This window comes from Sciurus carolinensis, chromosome 12 (genome assembly GCF_902686445.1).
Source record: "Sciurus carolinensis chromosome 12, mSciCar1.2, whole genome shotgun sequence".
In the NCBI taxonomy this organism is placed as follows: Eukaryota; Metazoa; Chordata; class Mammalia; order Rodentia; family Sciuridae; genus Sciurus; species Sciurus carolinensis.
Genome location: NC_062224.1, coordinates 11,544,701 through 11,569,684, shown reverse-complemented (window position 1 = coordinate 11,569,684; position 24,984 = coordinate 11,544,701). Strand labels below are relative to the sequence as shown.

At 36.0% G+C, this 24,984-nt stretch overlaps 1 pseudogene; it reads left to right on the top strand.

The window, feature by feature from the left end:
* Nucleotides 1–2,018: 2,018 nt before the first annotated feature.
* LOC124961959 (aldo-keto reductase family 1 member C3-like) lies at nucleotides 2,019–12,649 on the top strand (annotated as a pseudogene).
* The last annotated feature ends 12,335 nt before the right edge of the window (nucleotides 12,650–24,984 follow it).

Here is a 24,984-nt window from a genome sequence, read left to right as displayed (position 1 = left end):
TCTATTTTCCTCCAGGCTATACTTATTCCATGTACAGTAGAGACAGTGGTCAGACATTGTTCTACATCAGTCCCTGATGCTGTCTTCACCTATTAAATATTCTGAGCTCTCCCTCTGCCCCCCTCATTTTATTCTATTTACCAACTTTGTAGAATGATGAATGTCAGCAGTTGGTTTGCATTGGGACTTGTTTCTATATTTATATAATTAAGAAATATTTTTTTCCTTCTAATAAGCAAGATCTGGAGGCATTTATGTAGAAAAAGGTACATGAGATGAGAAACATAGAATAAACGATGGGGATACTTCCTTTCCACTGTGAAGAAGTCTTGAGCATCTCACAGATAGGGCTGGAACTTGACTGAGTAAAATTTTTCCTGTGCTCTCAACTGTGGAAAATTTAGCTGAATGTTTCATATAACATCCTGATAAGTCAAACTGTGACCTTGAAAGGGTATTTGTGAATTATTGGTCATTGTTTATGTGTGTTGTATTGACAAATGACCATCTGAATTGGAGAGAGGTAAGTTCAATAGACTGGAACAAATTTTGTACTGTGGACATTTAATTGTGTGACAAGAGATCAGTTTCTTGAGGTTTAATAGAACATTTTCTTCTGCAAGACTGAAAAAAAAATAGAGCAATTGGGACACACATGAGAGGACTTGTTTACATTGTATTGCAAAGTAAACGAGAGTGAGTTAGCATTGACTACTGACACTTTTGAAATAATCCCTTACAAAATGAGTATGATTACTTATGTGTTAGTCTATATCCTTAGAATATACATTTTTTTCCACCCAGTGTGTAATTCTGTCACAGAGATACGATTGTGGGCTAGAGTTAACATCGCATATTGCTCTTTGTTCAGGAGACTATTATCAATCTGTCCCCTTTCTGACATCTGAAACTCATTTTTCATATTTTTGTGACACCCAAAAATGGTGGAGTTACCTAAACTTTCAACAGTGGAGTTTATTTTGTATTCTACATTTATGTTCATAATTCAATCATTCCAGGGCAGTGTGAGAGGTTACCAAAGACCAGAGACAATATCTGAGGGCTGCATAGAAGGCACAAGTCCTTATGGAGGAATGTTTATGGGGAGGGCCCAGCAGTGATGGGCTGGACAGGCAGCACCTCCCGCCTTCCCTCACGTTGCTTTGCAAAGCAGAGCTTCCTCTTCCTCATGACAGTGTGCCCAGTGAAACCTGGGTGTTTGAGTGACACTTATTGTGTCCCAGTGCCCTCAGTTCAAAGTCACAAAAAATGTCAGGGTTCGAACCTGAATTTTTTTTATTTCTTCTTTTTATATATGACAGTAGGGTGTATTTTTACATATGTATAAAGGATGGATTATAACATTTTTGAATTAGGATCCCAATGTGTGGATGTACACCATGTGGAGAGTCATCGTCATGTATTCACATATGGATATAGGAAAGATATGTCAGGTTTGTTCCACAGGCTTTCCCATTCCACTCCCCCTCCCTTCCCTTCATTCCCGCTTTTCTAATCCTTTGAAGTTCTATTTTTCTTTCCCTTTCCCCCTTGTTAGTTGTTAGCATCCAAATACCAGAGAGAAGTTTTGACATATGATTTCTTGGAACTCTATTTCACTTAGGATGATAGTTTCCAGATCCATCCAGTAATTGACAAATGTCATAAATTCATTCTTCTTTATGGCTGAATAATATTCCATTTTGTATATATGTTGCAATTTCTTTATCCATTCATCTGTGTAGGGCACCTTATTTGGTTCCACAGATTAGCTATTGTAATTTGAGCTACTATGAACATTGATGTGGCTGCAGCACAGTAATATGCCAACTTTAGCTCCTTTGCATGTATTTGAAGAAGTGGCAAAATGGGGTCAAATGGTGGTTCCAATCTTAGTTTCTTCAGGAATCTCCATAGTGCTTTCCAGAATGTTTGCCTCAATTTGCAGTTCCAGTAACAATGCTTGGGTGTACATTTTTCCCTACATATTTAGTTACTGTTTGTAGAAATTTGCCATTATGAGTGGAAAGAGGTAAAATCTCAGTGTAGTTTTAATTTGCTTTTGCAAAAGATGAGAGATATTGAACATCTTTTCATGTACTAATTGACTGTATATCTACTTTTGAAAAGTGTCTGTTTAGTTGCTTTACTCATTTGTGGATTGGGTTTCTTGTGTGTGTTAAAGTGTTGCTCCCCGTCGGGCAACAAGGTCCTATGTACCTCCTCAGGGTCTGCCTGAGGAGAATACGGGGCCAAGCAGGATAATGAGTGTCCGTGGCAAAGGAAACACACCAGAGCTGGGAGGTCTGTCAGCACAGGAGGCACAGTAGGAACTCGTTTGTTGAGGAAATCACACAGCTTTTATGTAGAGTGGAGGCTAGGTGGGAACCAATCAGCTTAAAGGTCAGCAAGGCATGGGGAGTGGGGTTCATGCAGGCGAGAGTCCCATAGGACTATATGGCAAGCACGAGCTGATCACGTTCGCGGAACTGTTGTTAACCAATCCCTGACGGTGGTCCGATTTATCATCATTAACTTTTGAAACCGCCTTTGAGGCCTTGATCTAGCTCACTTGCCAGGGAGTAAGGAGTCAGCCTGAGTTAGTGTTGTGAGTGGCAGAGAGGCGAGTGACTAGAATTTGGTTCCAAACAAATTGGCTTTATTTGATACACTCAGGATAACACGAACTTTAATCTTTCTAATATCACACACCAATCAAATCGAATGGCAAATAATCACACCTCAATCAAATAGTCCAAAGTCCTCTCTGCGTTGCGGGTTCCGAGGACCCCGAATGTGACATTATCTTAGCCGGAGAGCAGACGATGGCTGGTCTCGGAACTCTCTCCGGCCGGCCGATGGTCTGGGAATTGAGGATGGGCAGGTCTCTGCTGATGGTGAAGCCGTCAGAGTAGTAGAGTTTCGGCAGTCTCGGCGGATGGATAGTCAATGGGGCTCGCGAACCTGGCTGACGTCGATTGGTCAGGAGGTCTGGGCTGAGCCGAGGAAATCTCTGAGAGGGGAGTTTATAGACCCTTTTTCTTGGCTTGTTGCCAGTTCTGGTCCAGATGGTGTCTTATCTCCTTGATGCAGCGCTCTCATGACACTCATGTCTCTCTTTTTCTTTTGCCGTCCACTAAGGGCTTTATCACTTATTTGTTAGACATCCATGTCATGTCTGCTCCTTTCAGTTAGTTAACGTGTCATTAGTCCCAACACATCCCCTTTTTTGTTTTATACTAAGGGTGTGTCTGTCTTAGGTTGCCCCTGGGAAGGTCTTACCCATCATGGAACATCACCCTAGTAGTTTGGAGGTCCACCATACTCGAAGGTGTGCCTGTCTTAGGTTGTCCTCCTCTGGGGATCTTACCTGTCATTGACTACCACCTTAGCACTTCAGGTAGGCCCCTCAGGAGGAGCAGGGCTTAAGGGAGAGACACTTAGACCCCAGTGTCCTGATACGAGTGATCCATGATCCTATAGGGCTCCCAATCATCATTACGAAGGGCGGTATAATGCTGTCGGACCACCATGAGCTTTACAGACAGCCTAGCTTTTTAGGAAATGGATAAGCTTACTGATTATGCAAGGCCCAAAGGTGAACACAAGGACAATGGTGATTAGTGATCCCTTAAGCAGGAGGAGGTAGGGGAGCGACCCGTGTAACCCAGTCCAGAGGAAATTAGAGTGGAGCTTGCTCCTAGGACATTCCAGATCTTCTTGTAGGTTTTTTATTTTATCTTGTACAATGCCAGAGCGGTTGGTGTAGAAACAGCACTCTTCACCAAGGAACAGGCAAAGCCCTCCTTCCTTCACCATTGCAGGATGACAGTGGCCAAGGAATCAAGTTGAGCCTGTAAATCTAAGATGGTAGAGCTGCAAAGTGCAATGTTAGGAGCTCTGTGTAGCTCTCAAAGAAGTCCACTGTCCAAAGTCATGAGGTCAGAGACCCCAGTCTCAATCACTGCTGTCCCATTTTTGCTACTGCTCATTACACTCTTTCTTAAATGTCATTTTAAGAAGTTTACATATATTGACTCCTGAGTCTACATGAACATTAGTTAACACAATTTAATATTATATCTAAAACATGAATTAAAGAAAGGCTGAGAGAGCTTTTAACATTTCTTTTTGTGTGGCAAACTGGCAAAATGTTTTCATGTTTCACAATATTAACCTTTAAACATATCAGGATCTAATTTTTAGAAATACATTTACACTTAAAATTTTTTATCTTGGTGTAAAAAGTAACAAATTTTACATATACCCTATTGATAACAGGTCCTATAATAGAACATTAAATGATAGAAATAAATCCCCAATAAAATTTATTCTTTATAATTACCATTACAGACAAGTTTAGTTTGAAGAATAGCAGCTTGATAAATACCCTGCTTTAAAACTTGTATACCTGGAAAATATGAACGCATCTAATATACAAAGAGTGACCATTTCACAATTACCTTGACACTTTTATATTAACCAATTTAATTTTTAAAGAAAAATTTAGACTCTAACGTAGTAAAATACTCTAACAGTTGTTTAACCATAATTGTATAAACCCCAATTTTTACTACTAATTGTTCTAAAGAATAAAACTTAATAGACACAAAGTTAAGAGTAAATTAGTGTTTCTAAGAAATCCTTGTCATTTTACCAAGTCATTTTACCACATAGATTAAACTTTGGTTTATATCAAAACATTAGTATTTCACTTTAGGTAAAACCTTAAATAGCTTTAACTGTCTCACATACATACAACCAACTTAGTTACATGCAAACTTGTTGAAATTTGCTCTTTACTTACACACAGAATTTCTTAGCACTAACTTAGACCCTCATGTATTTCATCACATAAACACTTTCTTACCCAGAAAGATTTTGTTCTTCACTAAATATATTTCCATAAATAGTACCTTTTATTTTCTCTTTCCTATATGTTGACCCCTTTTTGTTCACATTCTGAAATAGCTCTTAAGAAATTTCTGAATTTAGATAAATTACTCCATTTTAATAAGATTAAATATTTTGTTATTTATAGTACTCTAATTGAAACACAGTTGAAACCTTTAGAACCCTTTTATATAGAATCTGTTAGGACATAACTCTTAATAACCTTGTTTTTAGTCAAGATATTAGACAAGTGTCCTGAATAGTATTTGCCATCTTTATCTTGTTGAAGGAAAGTCCTAGAAAAATTGATGTTAGACATTTTATTAACATCAACATTTTATTAATTTGACCACCTAGAGACGTGTGAGTTAATTTTAAAGACATTTTACTTCTATCAGTTTACCCAATTTAAATTGAACTTTTTTAAATCACGTGAATTAAAAATATTTGGATCCATTTTTAAATTTTAATTTTAGGAGCGTTCAGTTTTGATACAGACAAAACATGACATCAGACAGCACAACATACAAATAACACAAAGTCAAAAGCCTTGTAACTTTATAGGTGAATCTCCATTGTAATGTAACAGATGTTCAAAAATTCTAGTTGAATAAAAAAAATAGAACTGATCAAAAAAGTCATGAGCTCAAAAAAATGTAGAATTAAAAAAAAAAAAGAGTCCTTGAAAAATGATACGGCCGTTAATTACCTTAGTAAAACACCATAAAATTTACTTTTGCTGAAGTTCAGGTAAGACTCTTTTGCTCTTTTTTTTTTTTTCTTTCTTTTTTTTTTTTTCCTTTGGGTTTGAGATCAGTCTCCACCTGAGCCTTTAGGCTTTCTCTATTTACATTTCAATGTAAGCCTTGACTGAGATCTGGATCTGAAAGGTGCTAAAATGTTCTAGCAGAAACTTGATGCCTAGGGCATTTTAACCCTTATTTCTGGTTAGTAATCAATTCAGGTTTGGATGCAGAAAATTGTGAAACAATTATCTCCCAATACTTGTGGGGACTGGGGCTACTATATCATACTCCTTACTAGGACATGCCACTGATGGTTGGGCTGGTTACTCCCTCCACACCAGCGTATGTGGGACCTCGTGGCAGGAGGACTAGGTGGGCTGGGCTGGGGTGAAGTTGGAGGAGGAGGAGGAAGGATTAAGAGGGGGAGAAGAAGGAGGCATTTGAGTTTGCAGGAAGAGCACAGAAGCGCAAGATAAAAGAGACTTGAAGATAAGGAATCCCTTTCCATCTGCCCACTCGCTTGTGGAAGCTGTGTGCCAATATCTTTGGTAGCCACAATCCACCTTCCCAAGGAGCGATCTTTCATCCCCGCATAGGCCAATTTGTGATCGGTAGTCATTCCTCTCAATCTAACATTTTAGCATTTCCTGGGAAGGCCATACAGGGAGGGGGGAAGTTGGGTCAGTGAGTTCTCTCCCAGTATCATAAAATGGCTGCCGGGAAGATTTCCCGCCATCCAGAGGCAGCGGCTCTTTGGGGGTAGCCTTGGAGCCCCCTTTGGGAGGTCCTGGAGAGAAGCAGGCCTTAAGGGCGGATAATGTAGGGCAGACTACCAATGGGGGACCCTCCCCTAAATTGATTTCCTTCTTCCTAACAAGTTGTTCTACACGATCCCATGTGAACCAGTCAAACAAGTTTTCTTCAGGCAGCCAAGAGGCTGCCTTAGTGAGGGCCTTCCAGGTCTGAAACGCCTGGCTATCTGAGAGTGCCAATCCTCTACTTCTAAGGAGTCTCCTAAGGGAGTCAAGGGAGGGATCAGACTTGGAATTGGACTGTGCCATATTTTATGGGAGTACACTTACCTGGAGTCCGATTGGCCTGTCGGCCACTTCACCTTCACACGGGGCACCAGTTGTTGCTCCCTGTCAGGCAACAAGGTCCGATGTACCTCCTCAGGGCCCAACTGAGGAGAATACGGGGCCAAGCAGGATGATGAGTGTTGGCAGCAAAGGAAACACACCAGAGATGGGAGGTCTGTCAGCGCATGAGCACAGCAGGAATCTCCTTTATTGAGGAAATCACACAGCTTTTATGTAGGGTGGGGGCTAGGCGGGAACCAACCAGCTTAAAGGTCAGCAAGGCATGGGGGAGGGCGGTTCACGCAGGTGAAAGTCCCATAGGACTATATGGCAAGCACGAGCTCATCACGTTTGTGGAACTGTTGTTAACCAATCCCTGACGGTGGTCTGATTTATCATCATTAATATTGAAACCACCTTTGAGGCCTTGATCTAGCTCACTCGCCAGGGAGTAAGGAGTCAGCCTGAGTTAGTTAACATGCCATTAGTCCCAACATTAAATTTTTGAGTTCTTGTATATTTTTGCAAAGTATCAGTTTATCTGCAGTGAGAGTGGCAGAGATTTCTTTGTCATTAACTAGGAGAATCCTAGACAAAATTAATTGGAGATCATTACCACAAAATCATCACTGAAATAAGATGTGGGCAAAACCTGAATTTTGTCAGTTCACTCCTTCTGCCCATTATATTCACAATTGATCTTTGGCTATTTACGTATGTCTTACAGATGAGAAATGGGCATGCAAAATTCAGCAGGCTAGTCTCTTATCAACTTACAAGGTCATCTGAGGAAAACTTTGGAAATATTTTCCTTTCAGTCTACTTAATTGCACACTTTGCTCACTATGCATTATGTCTCATTATATGATTCTAAAAATCTTCTTTTTTTTTTTTTTGTTCCTCGAGATTCCTAGTGGTAAGATGAAAAAGACCACCAAAATAACTATAGTTGTTGCATTCTGCCACATTGTTTGTGTGAATGCCTACCAAGTAGAAGAGGAGGTGGGAATGGCCATTAAAGGCAAGATAGCACATGGCACTGTGAAGAGAAAAGACATATTCTTTACATCAAAGTTTCCTTTCTTTAGTGTAAAATTACAGCAATGTGATCTGAAGAAGTGAAAATGTTGGTGATCAGTTGTTGATGGAATGTGAACATTGGTACAATGTTTATTCACATATAAAATCCAGTATGAAATAAGAGAATTATTATGAATTGCTACTTACAGTCTCCAAATTTATAATTTTAAAGTTTCTTCACTTTCCTGATTCTACAATAAACACTATGATTTTCTATTGAAACAGAGAGGATTATTACAGGATCATTTTTCATTGCCTGCATGATAACTTTCTGAAATTTCTTATTCTGAATAACAACTTTAACTTTTCTTATTATCACAGAACAATTTAGAACAGTCAATGAGTAGTAAAGAAGATATAGTTAAAGCATTTTGGTTTTTGTCTGGTACATATTAAAATGTTTAAAATATGTTTCCCTTCAGCTCTGAAAACAAAAAAAAAATATTCTTATCATGTGAAATGAAAGGATGTGATGGACTAGTAATAACTTTGAATTCTGTATGAAATGGAATTCAGGGATTCAATAAGGCATTTGATAAAAATAATATCTCTGGAATAGTTTCTACCATATTTTCATTGGTTGACTAATAGTAACCAAAAATATAATCCAGTTCACATGAATACGTCAGATGGCTACAAACCAAACCTGAGAAAATATCATCCTTGTGATCAACAGTATCCAAACATAAATGTCTCAATATGAAAAAATCGGTTAAATATGGGTAGCATGTTAATTCACTACATTTTCCTTTATTTAACCTCTGCAGCTCTGGAGCACTTTTCATGGACAAGAGCTACTCCAATTGAATCTCTTTTTTAAAGATCACTTAAAAAAATTCATTTTGACTATGTTGTCCTGTATGTTATTCATTATCCATTATCAATGAAGGTAGGCCATTTGTGTCATAAAACCTATTACATTTCAGCATTAGCATAACAATAATTATTGGAGGTGGTTGAAATAAGCTTCTATTATAAATTGATATCAACCTAATTTTCATGAATTATAGGAAGTCCAAACCATTTAGATTAATGAATAGAAGTCATCTTCAGAAATGTGTCTGAGTATTTAAGAATTATACCTGCATTACTAGAGGTTTGCTTGATTTTTGTCCTAGATTATTTCATTGGTGGTAATATACTATAAAATTAACTGAATTTGGGACAGTTCAATTTCATGGTCATTAATATTTGTAGGGTCAAATAATCTTACAGTTTCAAATCAACCTTAAATAGAAAATTATTGACCATCTTAGCTACATATACATATTTGAGGATCCTCTTATTTCCAGGTAGATAATGTGCATTGTAGCCTGGGTCACCAATGAAGTCCATTTTTGCAGGAGATCAATCACAAGCAACCATGAACTCTCCAGGTCAAAGAGAGGAATTTTCACAAGGCAATGTATAGGGACAAGAAAAGTAACATAATGCAAGTTGAATATAGAGGAATGCTCCACTAATTTTATGGAGAATTAGTTTCCCATCCCATAGATACACTTAGGCTTTGCTGTTGGTGGACATAGGAATTCAGGAAGACTATTGTTATGATCACTTCCATTCCAGCCAGGGAAAGAACATTATTCAAGAGCTTAAAATGGAAAAATAATATATGACACTGTAGATCTCTGTGCCATAAGGGAGGTGAGTGTCTCAAGGTGTGACCACACAGGGCAGCATACAGGTCATGCTTTCTCCTGAAATTCTGTCTAAACATCATTATCTTTAAAGAGGATTCGTTGAGTTTGTGAGGAGGAATGCACTACTGGAATAAAACAGTAATAGAGGAGAAGAACTGACGGCAGTGAGGATGCAGCTCCTACCTCCACATGCAGTGTTTCTCTAAAGAAGACACAAATGCTCTTTGTGGCTGTCAATTTCCCTAACATCATTGCCACTTTTCCCTTCTTAAAAAAAATTTAGTTAATGTTGTTGCCATTTCTTGACAGTCTTCCTCTTTAAAGTCTTATCTTGCATTTATATTGACATTGTTGACTGTAGAAATGAGTTTTCACAACCCTTCCTGTCTAAATCCTGGAGAAGTGTAAGATGGCAGAATTGGCCAAGTCCATCAGTGTGTCCAACTTTAACCTCAGGCAGCTGGAGATGATCTTTAATAAAACAGGTCTCAGGTATAAGCATGTCTGCAACAGCTGAGCCTCATTGCTACTTCATATTCATCTCCTTGTTTCTTCACCACAACCAGGATTTAATTTGTCCAGTGTCTCTGTCCATTTGGCTTTGTGGAAAAGAAGTGACTGAAATTAGTGCCATTATGGTGAATGATGTGGGGGAGTCTCAATTTTATTTCTACTGGGTGACTCCATAGTGAAAAATAGGGGAAGATCTTAGTGCCTAGGTTTTGTAGAGATCTGGTGATGTAAGGTGATCAAGAAGGAGAGTGGTTATTTGTTTGGCTTCAGGGTCAAGATCAGCTCGTCCTTGAGCACTGAACCATGACCAGAGACTAGATGTGTGAATGTGGTGTGTAAGGTATTGTGTTTACAATCAACGGCCAGTACACAAGAAAGGGCAGGGAGCAAGACGAGGGAAAATAAGAGAAGATCACTGGTTTGCATTTGTGTGGAGGTGGGTGCCTGAGTGCTTGTGTTCTCTTATATAAACTTTCTCAATTCAAAAGCATAAATTAGAAAAAATAAAGAGCTCATGAAAGAAATAGAATTGGGAGGAATTACTTGCTTATGGTAATACTGATGGTGGACAAAGCCCATATTCAGGAACTTTAACCGGAATTCACAGTTGATCTTGTGCCTGACTCCATCTTACTTTCTTCCATGCTTTCTAACATCAAATCAACTGTGTAATCACATCAGTTCTTTGCATTGTTCTTTCCTCTCACTTAATTTTGACAACTTTCAGTCATAGAGTAATGGACTTTGATTGAAAACATATATCATAAAATTCATAAATTTTACATATTTTGATTTCACACTATAAATTTCAAATATTAATGTTAATAAATTGAAAATAATTTTACTATTAATTTTACCCAATTTTTATCAAGAAAATTTTCAAGCACACAGAAAAATTGAGAGCATGACAAAGCACATTCATATTTTCTACCCTGTATCTAATATTGTTGACTGTTGGATTCATTGTGAGATGTTGTTTTATGTGAGTATATCTGCATATTTATATGTAACACATTCTAAATCTCATTAAAGTGTATTTTAGACTCAACTACTCACTTTCAGAGACCTCAGAAAATATCTCCAAGAAATGAAGATGATCTCTCACATAGTATGTTTTCATTAATTTATCTGAATATAGTCACCTGCCAATGGAGTGTGTGAATTTTCTCAGGAAGGAGATGGAGGGTATGCCCAACCTGCCTTCCAGTTTTTATGGGAGTCCCATGGAAGATTTCAGAGACCTGCCCAGGATCATCTCTATACTGTTGACTGAAAGTCAGGTTGCCTCAGATTTCCAAGCCTCCATTTGTGCATGATCTTGTCATGCAGTGAAATTTTCAATTTGGGATCAATTTGCCTCACGTTGGCAAGTTCTAATTGGAGTTCTTTCTTATAGGTTATGTCTAGGAGGAAATAGTTTAAGCTTCCTGAGTTCTGCAGTCTGGTTTCATTCTTTGGTGAACAAATTCATCCAAATGTCACTTGTAGAATACCTAACAAATGGCTTTCAAACCTATTCCTGTGAGTTATTGATCAAATTCTTGATTTCTGGCACAATTTGAAGTTCAGGTTTTAAAAAACTTCAGCTTCTTTTTCTTTGAATTTTTCTTTTCTTTTTCTTAAGGATTTGTTTATTCTAATTTGATGTAGATTATAGTAGAATGCATTTATACAGTTTGATAGATTATATATATATGAAATGTAAACTCATTTTTCTGATTATATGTATTGTAGGATCACATCAGTCATGCAGTCATATATGTACATGAGGTAATAATGTATGTTTAACTGTACTATCATTCCTACCCTCATATATTTTCATATTAACTTTACTATTAAATAGAATGACATACCTTCTCTTTCGTACAGTAGAATAAAATGCCATGTTTATCAGAACTAGAGGGAGCTGTTGGACTTCTGCAAATTAAAAGACATTTTTCTATTTGCCTATGGTGCTCTGGGAACTCAATGAGACAATCAGTGGTATTAAGAATATCAGGGAATTTTTGTAAAAATGCCATTGGTAATGAACTATTTATACTCTTCAAGACACAGATTTCAGAAGATCAGTCTCAATTGACTCTGGGAGAGGGGAGAATTTACATTTCTGAGAAGATCATATAAGACTCTGATGCTGCTTGACTATGCACTGCATTTGAGGATTCCTATAAGGAATGATCTGAACAGACCTGAGTGTGTTCTATGAGTGGGTATAGTTGTACTTGTCTGTAATGCTAGTGATAGAGGAGGCAGAGGCAGAAAGTTTTCAAATTTGACAACAGCCTTAGAAACTGAGTTCCTGTCTCAAAAAAAAAGTAAAAAGGAGTAGGCATTTGGCTCTGTGGTAAAATACCTTTGAATTGAAACCATAGTAAACACCCTTAGACCCTCCTGGAAATAAACAGAAATAAATGAAAATCTCATAACTAACTTGGCCTCAAGACTTCAACCTTTCTGTCTTTCCTTCCAGGATTGATCGGAGTTACCCAGTTCTGTTGGATGATCCAGTTCTTTGTGCCTTGGCAAATAAGCAGAAGCAGCCCCCTGCCCTGATTGCCTCCACTACCAACTGCAGTGAGGGGTTGTGGTTCTGGCCCACAGTTTCAATGAGAAGCAGATCAAAGAGAACATTCAAGCATGGAGGATGGCTGTGGCCATTGAGATTCCTACTCAGTATCCTTCATGTGTGCTTCATTGAAACATACAAGTACACATTATTGGGCCAAGTCAATATTCCTAGCATGTCCTCTGCATATAAGATTTCAGGTGCCTTCATAAGTGTGTTCTATTACTCTTCAATGGGACAGGCAGGCAGTATAGCTAGATAGAATTAGGATAATATAATACACAGGAATTTGTTTTTCACCAGTGGTAGCCATGTATTTTATACCCTTCCAATTGACATCATTGTATTAGTTTTTTTTTTTTTTTTCTGAAATGATAATTGGTATTGGGTTATTTTTATTCCACATGGGATGATTTTATTTTACGTGTCCCCAAATCCTCAATATATTTTAATATTCACATTCTTATTCATTTTGAGTGTTTCTACTTGTCCACTCTCAGTTTTTGAATTGCCCATTTAAGTGGTTTATCTTTTCATTTTCAAGTAGGAGAACTTTTTGAACCATTACATAGAGTAGATGTAAAACAAACCACTCTTAATATGGAGAACATTTGTTTCTCTCATGATTCTTTGGTTTGACTCTGCTTTGGTTTGATCTAAACTCTGTGAATGTCTTCCAGCTACACTGGCTTCTCATGCATTTGTGATGAACCCTCCTATGCATTTGGAGAGCAGTGCAGTTCTTCTGCTTCAGTCCTGCTTACTCTATTATTTGAGGTTCCCTCCATAGAGCTTTACAACCACCAGTTGATGACCCAGATTTGAGCTCATCACATACCACTGTCCCCAGCTAGTGAATGAATCTTTGCAGAACCTTCTCATGCCTCTTCTCAGAATGGGTACATCACTGCTTCTGCTAAGTTCTATGGCCAATGCACATTTTAGACCATGCAAAACTTTGGAGGTGGGGAAATAGATACCTTCTCTTCATGAAAGATGCCAAAAAATTTACATAGGAAAGAATTGGGATACTGGGAGTTGTGAATTACTGGGGCAGCATGTTTGTATACAGTTGACTACATTTATACATTCTGGAAATTTTTTTCAGATTCAGATGTATTAATTGAACTATACTCTCCAAATTCTACTTGTGCTTCCATTCTCCTTTTGGTATATTTTCATGAACAAAGGCCTTCTTCCATTGTTGCCATCAAGCCTTCTCTGTGATTGATGAGTCTCATGGTTCTTTTTATACTACAAACTCAACAATGATCTCTTACATTACTTTATAAAAGAGTTATAGTCTTCTTCTAAATTTAATTCTACTGCAGTTTTTTAAAATTATGGAAAATAATCATCTAAATACACATATAATTTTTTAATCACTAACTAAACTTCCCAAGAATAGGAACTACACTTCTAGCTTATTTTCTGTCATAAGTTGTCTCCTTTGCTCTTCCTGTAGTCTTAATTATGGTGGAAAATCACACTTTCTTTCCTACATCACAAAGCATTTCCTTACTTCTTCACTTATTTAAAAATATGTTGGCTATTGTAGACTTATCTATTACAAAGAACTTTCAATCATTCCATCAGTCCCTCCTCAGATTGTCATTGTTTGCTTGGTATTGCATTGGAACTCACACCAAACTAGGAGAGAAACTAATTTGAAATATTAAGGATTCCAATCCATGATTGTGACATGAGTTTCCAATATTTAGCTACTCTTTTACCATAATGCAGTCAAATTCTAATGGAAGATTTTTATTTCATCCTCATATGTGAAGCTTAATTTTGCTGGATAGAGTATTCTTGGTTGGCTAAGAATTTGGCTCAGATCTGGATTTGTGTTTCTCTATTTATTCCTTGTCATTTTTCTCTAGGAGTCTTTAATATCTATTCGTATTTATATGTTAGGCATTTGAAAGTAATGTGACTTGGTGTGAGTCTATTGAAATTTAGTGTATTTGTGGTCATGTAAGCCTCCTGTATAATATTTCCATTTTCATTCTTTAGGTTAGGGCTATTTCATTGTATTATTTTATTTAAAATTTGTGCATGTTGTTGTTTTATATATCTGAGTCATCTCTTCCAATCAATGTTAAATTGAGTTAATATCAGGTTTTCACAGAATTTTTCAGGTTATCACATATTTCTCTGAAATTCTGTTCATTGTCTTTCTAACTTTATTTTTAAGACTATGGATTTTATCTTTAAAGCCAGAAACTATGGTTTCTCAGTGGTCTAGCCTTCTGTTGATGTTTTCCATTGAATTTTTACTTGGTTTATTTGTTCCTTCATTTTGAGGATTTCTGCTTGAATCTCAATTTATTGATGTGATCTTTCACTTCTTGTGTTTCCTCTCTGATTTCACTCTTACATCATCATTTACCTAGCAGATTAGATTAATTATGCACATTCAAAACTCCTTCTGTGACATATCTTACATCATGGTGTTGATGGATTTTCTTATTGGAGTATCTTGGTTTGTTTAGATCAATTTGTTACCTTGCTATTTCCATTTTGTTTGTGTGTGGATCCTTCTAATGGTGTGGATCTGAGACAGTAGATTTTCTGCTATGTAGCCTTATAGTGTTCCAGAAGGTTTCCAGAACCTCATTCTTTTGGGAGAGAAAAAAATAACAATAAGAAATCAAACAATATACAGCATTAACCCAGATATTTTCTGTTATGATATATAGCTTGTTGTCACAATAAAGTCAAATGAAAGAGACAGGCATTGCATACAACAAAAACATGTAGTTTGCAAAACAGCTTTTAATTTTGAATTGAGGACATGGAGAAAGTAGAGGTGATGTAGAATTTGAGGAGTAAGAAGAAAGAGGAGAGAAGACAGAAGTGAAAAATTAAAGGAAGGGTGAAAGAGAGAATAGAAATTGAGCATTAGCAGAGGCAAAATGAAAGAGTCAATGTAAACAGACAAATGAGAAAAAAAGTGAAAATGCTAATTATACACACCAATGTCGAACCTGGCGCTGAGCCTTCCCCCAACACAGAGGTCAGAGACCGGTAGCTGAGCCCGCCCACCTACCCCCTACTGCTGAGGGACGCTGCACCTGCATCCATGCTGACTCAGCACACCCTCACTGGGGCTCCCCAGCAACTTTGGAGGCTGGTGCAGGCATTTTGAATTATTCCTGAGAGTGTCACCATCATCATTGGATGGGTGGCTCCCTTCCTGAGATACCTACAGGGGACTGGAGGACCTTTCACAGGTATCTCTATTTACTTACTTACATCCTACACCCTTCCCTATCCTATTATTCACAACTAGAAATACTGTAAATAGTAATCAAACTGATATTGTTTATTTTAAAATGTCAAAGTCTTTATAGGGGCTATCTGGTTCAGGGCTATATGTTCTCTGTAATGGGTGCTACTTCTATTCATCTCCCCTTCAAAGAAGAGGTAGTGGAAAACTGCAGGGTCATAATAAGCCTGCAGGGGGGAATTTCAGGATCTTTGATCTTCACTGCTAAAGAGGAATATATAGAAACAATATGAAAAAAACAGGGGAAGAAGGTGTCCCTAACAAACCAAAATGCTATTGTGATAGAATCCAATGACAGCATGGCAATAGAATGACAGAAAAAGAGTTTAGAATCTGTATAATTAAAATGATCCATGAAGAAATAGATAAGAGAGCAAATGCAGGCAATTCATGACCATTCTAGTAGACAATTAAAAGAGCAAATGCAGAAAGCAAAAGAACACATGAATAAAGAGATAGAGATTCTGAAAAAAAAAAATACGTTAAATGAAAGAAATGATAAATTAAGAACTCAATAGAAAGCATCAACAACACAATAGATCTCATGGAAGACAGAATTTCAGACAACGAAGGCAAAATATTTAATATTGAAAATAAAGTTGAACAAACTGAAAAGATGTTAACAAGTCATGAAGAATTATGGGATATTATGAAAAGACCAAATTTAAGAACTATTGGGATTGAGGAAGACACAGAGAAACAAACCAAAATCATGAACAACCTGTTCAACAAAGTAATTTCAGAAAATTTCCCAAACCTGAAAAATAAAAAGGTAAATCAAATACAAGAGGCTTACAGAACATCAGGTGCACAAAATTACAACAGATACACACCAAGACACATTATAATGAGAATACTTTACATACAAAATAAAGATAGGATTTTAAAGACTGCAAGAGAAAAGCATCAGATTACATATAAGGGGAAACCAATATGTATATCAGCAGATTTCTCAGACCAGACTCTAAAAGCAAGAAGGGCTGGAACAATCTATTTCAAGCTCTGAAAGAACACGGATGCCAACCAAGAATCCTTTCCCAGCAAAACTAACCTTCAGATTTGACAATGAAATAAAATCCTTCCATTATAAAGAAAAGTTTAAAAAAATTACAAATAGAAAGTCTGACCTGCAGAACATTCTTGGCAAAATATTTCATGAGGAGGAGATAAAAATCAATAATACCAGTCAGCATAGGGAGGAACTACCCTAAAGGAAAAGTCAATCAAAGGATAAGTAAAAAAAAACAAAAAGAAGCCAAATGACCAGGAATACAAATCATAATATCTCAAAAATAACCCTGAATGTCAATGGCCTCAATTCAATAATAAAAGACATAGACTGGCAGATTGGATTAAAAAGAAAGACCCAACAATATGCTGCCTTCAAGACACTCATCTCATAGAAAAAGTCATCCACAGACTAAAGGTGAAAGGATGGGAAAAAACATACCATGGACATGGACCCAGTAAAAATGCAGGGGTTTCCATCCTCATATCAGATAAAGTGGACTTCAAACCAAAGTTAATCAGAAGGGATAAAGAAGGACATTTCATACTGCTTACGGGAAGCATAAAACAGCAAGATATAATAATTTTCAATACTTATTCCTGAAACAATGAAGTATCTATTTATATCAAACAAACCCTTCTCATTTCCAAGAATCAAATAGACCAAAACACATTAATAGTGGGGGACTTTAACACACCATTCTCACAACTGGATAGATCGTCCAAACAAAAACTGAACAAAGAAACTGTAGAACTAAATAATACAATCAATGATATAGACTTAATGGATATTTACAGAGTATTTCATACATAATTGAGTGAATATACTTTCTTCTCAGCAGTTCATGGATCCTTCTCCAAAATAGACCATATGCTATGCCACAAAGAAGCCATTAGTAAACACTAAAAAATATAGATACTATCCTGTATCCTATCAGATCATAAAGGAATACAATAGAAATGAATGATAAAATAACAAACAAAAACTACTTATACACATGGAGACTAAATCATATGCTATTGAATGATATAATGATAACAGAAGAAATCAGGGAAGAAATAAAAACTTCTTGGAGGTAAATAAGAACAATGATACAAATATCAAAATCTCTGGGACACTCTGAAAGCATTAGTAAGAGTACTGTACTAAGCAGTACTAAGAGTACTAAGAGGAAAGTTCATTTCATTGAGCTCATACATTAAAAAATAAAAAGTCAACAGTTAAATGACATAACATTACATCTCAAAGCCTTAGTAAAACAAAAACAGATCAACAACAAAAATAGTACAAAATGGAAATAATTAAAATCTGCTGAAATCAATAAAATTGAAACAAGAGAAACAATTCAAAAAATTGACAAAACAAAAAGTTGGTTCTTCGAAAAAGTAAACAAAATTGATAAACCCCAACCACACTAACAAAGAGGAGAAAGAAAATTCAAATTACTAGAATTTGTGATGAAAAAGGAAAGTTCATGACAGACACCATTGAAATACATAAAATAATTAGAAGCTACTTTGAAAATCTATACTCCAACAAAATGAGAATATCAAAGACACACATTTTTAAAGACATATGATCCTCCCAAACTGAATCAGAAAGGTGTACACAATCTAAATAGCCCAATTTCAAGCACGGAAATAGAAGAAGCCGTCAAAAGCCTACCAACAAAGTAAAGCCCAGGACCAGATGGATTCTCAGCCAAATTCTACAATAACTTTAGATAATAACTGATACCAATACTCCTCAAAGTATTTCAGGAAATAGAAAAGGAGGGAACCTTTCCAAATTCATTCTATGAGGCTAGTATCACTCTGATACCAAAACCAGATAAAGACACATCAAGTAAAGAAAACTTTAGACCAATATCTCTGATGAACATAGAAGCAAAAATCCTTAATGAAGTACTGGCAAATCAAATAAAAAAATATATTAAAAAGATAGTGCACAATGATCAAGTGGGTTTCATCCCAGGGATGCAAGTTTAGTTCAACATCTGGAAATCAATAAATGTAATTCATCACATCAATAGACTTAAAGTTAAGGATCACATGATTATTTCAAGAGATGCTGAGAAAGAATTTGATAAAATACAGCACCCCCTCATGCTTAAAACACTAGAAAAAATAGGAATAGTAGGAACATACATCAACATTGTAAAGGCTATCTATGCTAAGCCCAAGGCTAACATCATTCTTAATGGAGAAAAACTGAAAGCATTCCCTCTAAAAACTGGAACAAGACAGGGATGCCCTCTTTTACCACTTCTATTCAACATCATCCTTGAAACACTTGCCAGAGCAATTAGACAGACCAAACAAATTAAAGGGATATAAATAGGAAAAGAAGAACTAAAACTGTCACTATTTGCTGATGACATGGTCCTATATTTAGAAGATTCAAAAAACTCCACTAGAAAACTTCTAGAACTAATAAATGAATTCATGAAGGTAGCAGGGTATAAAATCAATACACATAAATCTAATGCATTTTTATTCATAAGTGATTTATCCTCTGAAAGAGAAATTATGAAAACCACTTCATTCACAGTAGCCTCACAAAAAATAAAATACTTGGAAATTAATCTGACAAAAGAAATGAAATACCTTTAAAATGAAAACAAAAGAAGATTAAAGAAAGAAATTGAAGAAAACCTTTGAAGATGGAAAGATCTCCCATGTTCTTCAATAGGCAGAATTAACATTGTCAAAATGGTCATTCTACTAAAGGTGCTATACAGATTCAATGCAATTCCAATTAAAATTCCAATGACATTCCTCATAGAAATAATGAAAGCAATCATACACTTCATATGGAAGAACAAGAGACCTCGAAAAGCCAAAACAATCCTGAATACAAGAAGTGAAACAGGAGGTATCACAATACCAGACATTAAACTATACTACAGAGCAATAGTAACAAAAACAGCATGGTATTGGCACCAAAATAGACAGGCAGAGCAATGGTACAGAATAGAAGTCAGAGAGACAAAATCACGTCAAAACACTCACCTCATACTAGACAAAGGGGCCAAAAACATACAATGGACAAAAGATAGCCTGTTCAACAAATGGTGCTGGCAAAACTGGAAATACATATGCAATAAAATGAAATTATACCTCTATCTCTCATCCTGCACAAAACTCAACTCAAAATGGAACAAAGACATAGGAATTAGACCAGAGACCCTACATCTAATAGAAGACAAAGTAGGCCCAAATCTTCATCATGTTGGCTTAGGATCAGACTTCCTCAACAAGACTCCCAAAGCACAAGAAATCAAAGCAAGAATCAATAAATGAGATGGACTCAAATTAAAACCCCTTTTCTCAGCAAAAGATACAATTGAGAATGTGAAGAAAGAGCCTACACAGTGGGAGAAAATCTTTTCCACATGCACTTATAGAGCACTTATCTCCAAAATTTATAAAGAACATACAAAACTTTACACCAAAAATACAAAGAACCTAATCAATAAATGGGCCAAGGAACTGGACAGACACTTTACAGAAGAAGGCATACAGGCAATTAATAAATATATGAAAAAGTGTTCAACATCTCTAGTAATTAGATAAATGCAAATTAAAACAACTCTAAGATTTCATCTTACTCCAATTAGAATAGTTATTATCAAGAACACAAACAATAATAACTGTTGGCATTGATGTGGGCAAAAAGGCCCACTTTTACATCACTGGTGGAGTTGCAAATTGGTGCAGCTACACTGGAAAGCAATATGGAGAATCCTCAGAAAACTTGGAATGGACCCACCTTTTTACCCAGTTATCCCACTTCTGAGTTTATACACAAAGGACTTAAAATCAGCAAACTACAGTAATACAGCCACATCAATGTTTACAGCTGCTCAGTTCACAATAGCTAGATTGTGTAACCAACCTACATGCCCTTCAACAGATAAATGGATATGGAAACTCTGGTATACATACACAATGGAAAACTATTCAGCTATAAAGAAGAATAATATTAAGTTATTTGCAAATAAATGGATGGAATTGGATAATATCATGCTAAGTGAAATAAGCCAAGCCCAAAAAACCAAAGGCCAAATATTTTCCCTGATAAGTGGAGAATGATATATAATGGGGTGTTGGGGAGTGAGAGAAAAGAATGGGGAAACATTAGAATATGTAGAAGGAAATGAGAAGGAGGGGGTATGAAAAATGGTGGAATGAGACAGACATCATTACTCTATGTACATGTATGATTACACAAATGGTATGAAACTACATTGTGTACAACCATAGAAATGAAATGATGTACCCCATTTGTGTACAATGAATCAAAATTCAGTCCGTAAAAAATTAAAAGCTAAACAAAAAAACATAATAAAAAGTGATGTTGTAGAAAACTTGGGATATTCAGTAAAGTACAATGACAAAAATAAATATCTGTAATCTTATGACTAAAAAAAGTTAATTGTAAAAATAAAATAATAAAATATAAAACTGAAATATACTTATAAAACTTCCTAGTCCCCCACAAAGTGGACCATTAAAAAGAACTGGTTTCAAAAATGTTTGTAATGAGAAAAATAACAAATATAAATATGTGTAAATGCCTATGAAACAATAATGTCACACACACTTGGAGTTCTCAGGTTTTAGGGAAGTAGTAACTAATATCTATTGGTCTATATTTCTCTAGCCCATGGAGTAACAAGAAAACCCTTTGCATTTAGCTCATCATTCACAGTCTCCAAATGAAGTACATATGCCAAGGATGAGCAGCACTCTAAGGGCTCCCTTCCTGCAACTCAAGGACCAGAGTTTCCCCTGGAAACTGGGGAATGATGTTTTCCTCTCAGATGATTGTCAAGGAAGTGGGAGGATAACTGGACTGGAAAAAACAAGGAATTATATATGCAAAGTTAGAAAAGGGCAGAGTTGAAGATTTTTCTGCATGGGATCTCTGTTCCAAATTCTTTTTTTTTTTTAAGTTAATTGTAAGATTACGTAGTAGTGAGCTTTTTGATTTCAAATTCATACATGCACATAACATTCAATCAATCTCATACCTCAATACCTTCCCCATCTTTCCCTCCTCCCTTCCCATGATCTGATTTCCTTACTCTCCAGATCTTCCAACTATTACTGTGATTTACTTAATGTGATATACAAATACATGTATCATTGTGGATGATTTGAATTACTAGTGTACTGTGGTATATGCATACATGGTAATAACATAATCTGGTAGGTCTCTTTTCCCAGGTACTTCCTCATGCCTTCACTTTTTTCCTCCTTCCTCCCACTTGATTCTACTCTTCCAGTCTTCCTTCTACCAAATGTTCTTTTGATAATAATATTCTGGAGAACAAAAGGATCTTTTGGCATATTGTATCCACTCTAGCTGGAGTGATGATTAGCATTAAAAAGAAAAGTTGAAATAATTTTAAATAAGATACATTTGAAAACTTTTATGTCAATTTGGATGCATTCATGGAAAGAATCTCATAAATACTTGGAAAATTAGAATAGAGTGATGTGAGAAAATGTATGAGTAATAAAGATCCTGTGTCTCCAATAGAAACATTAAGATACAATTAGAGTCTGGTGAATTGTCACTGTAAAATTTCTGTTAGCAGTCAGGTGTCTAGAGCATCAAAAAACACAATATAAAAAATGAGATTCTAAGTGTTAGAAAATTTCAGTGTGTTTTTGACTTCGATTGCCAAAGCTTCCTCACACATTGTAGGAAGGTCACACGAGCTATCATTTTTTTTTTCCTCAAAGTAAAGTGGCTATACTAAGAGGCACTGCTACTTATCTGTTCACAAACTGTAGAAGATACCAGGTAGTGAGGCTGAGCTTTTAATCTATAAAACATCTTGCATGCATTGTAACCACATATGTAGGTTATTGCTGAAAATAGATGGCAGGCCTTAGCAGATAGGAAAGGAAAATTGTTACTGATGTTCCAGCAAACATCTGCTTTCATGACAAAGGAAGATGGAGAAAATAAATTTTTAGGTTAATAAGAAAGGCATCACTTTTTTGGTGCCATTTTTGTATACCTTGGAAAATAATTACCACTGAATTTTTGTGTACCAAAGAAAATAGATGATACTTGACTTTCTTTTCCTTTACTTTTTTTTTTTTTTAAAATATAATTCAAGTAACCAAAAGTGGCCTTTTACAGTGCATGGACAATTGACCATGACTCTATAAGAGTGCAGGACAAAATTAAGCCCTTTGCAACATTGCCTCTTCTATGAATCCCATGGTCAGCCCTTAGAAACCAGTGGGGTTAAGATCTCCAGAGGGATTCAACAGTTTTCACAGATTCTCAATGTTGTTTGATGCAGGCAATGTGCATTGAGGATAGGGGTTTCAAGGACATATGTGTTATTTTCAACAGTAGTTTCATTTGGCTACATCATTGTAAAAAGAAAGAAAAATCTTATACAAAACACATTGGCTTAACACTCTTAGAGAGATTTACTCTCACAACAAAAGACCAAATAAGAAATAAGCTCTGGATATTGTCCAAATGAGACTGGAAATTCTTCCATCTACTCTAGGGTCTGCCCTATCCTGTCTGTGGACATCATTTCCAAGCTTGGAGCTGATTGCACAGCATAGCAGCACAATATACAATTTAGGAGAAGGATTCACCTCTATTTAAAATAACCTGCTTAGAACAGAGGGATACCTGCAGAGAAGACCCTCAGCAGGATCCTTCTCATGTTGAATTTTCTAGGAGTGTGTCACAGCCCCATTTCAGCAGTGACTGCATGCAAATGGCAATGGAATTAACATGAGTGACCCAAAGAAATAATCTGGAAGAAAGAGATGTTGGAGAGACAGCCATCTTAATCACTTCATTCATAATGAAAAGGCAATGATTTATTTAGATTTAATGTTTCCAGTCTTGTCTAGAGTTTTAACTGTTGGGAAACCTAAAATGTAGTAATATCTTAAGATTTATCTCTGTCAAATAATTATGATTCTCTGGATTGGAGACTCAGGTTTAAATGAATGGGCTCATATAAACAGACACAGAATGATCAGCTGTCTTTATACACATCTTTATTCCTGATTGTTGGCACAAGAATAGACCAATAGGTGAAACTGGGAGCCTCACCAAGAGTAGGTCCCTTAGAGGAGAAATGCAGAGAGAGTGAGAATAGTCTGACCATCTTTCATTACTCTATTGTTTAATGCAATCTGAATACATTGGTATTTATGGGAAATTAACTGAAGAAAGTAGAGAAACCCAATAATTTCAATTCAGGTGGATCAAAAATTTGATGCATGGAAAAGTAGTAGAAGTCACAGAGCAAGAGATTTGCTTAGCATGGAATGGTTAAAGTTAAGATTTTATCTAGGTTGCCTCAAGTATAGTCTAGGAATGTGTAGATATTCTTAGGAGAATACCAAATAAATGGAGATTTTCCATTCTCTGCATAAAGATTGACCCAGGATGTCAACATATTTTGTGCGGTAATTCAGAGAATTAAAGGAATGCATCAAGAAGTGGGTAACCCTATGAACATGTATGATAACTACCTTGTGTACAACCATAGAAACAAAATAATGTACCCATTTGTGTACAATGAATCAAAATGCAGTCTGTAAATATATAAAAATAAATAAATAATTAAATAAATACTCTAATAAATATTAAAGATAAAAAAGTAGGTAAGATAACAGAGTCAAAATGATAGCAGCCATAAGATCACCATTTTTGGTAAGATAGTTCTACTTCACATCTGAGAAGGAAGTTTGGTGTTTCTATGTCTAATGATATAGATATACCAGGTCTCCATCACAAAAGTGAAAGATCACCAGTAAATGAAGTAAGTAGTTTGAAACTTTCCCATCATAGCTCTGTATTATATCAATATTCCTAATAGAATGATTAGAAAGCTAATTGTTCATTGCCCCAGATTAGTGATCTTCATCAATTTCCTCAATTTTTCACAGGGGAGTTGAATTTTCTCTTTTTTATATCTGAAAGCATCAGAAACTAGAAATTTCTCCATATTACACTATTGAGAAATTCATGCAACAATAAAGGCAGTTTTTGCATTTTTATTGATCTTTGTAATGTCATAGCATGGTTTTCACTTAGAGTAATAATTCTTCATAAATTTAATATGTTCTTATTGTTGGATATTTATGTTTTTGTCAGAAATTTCTCATA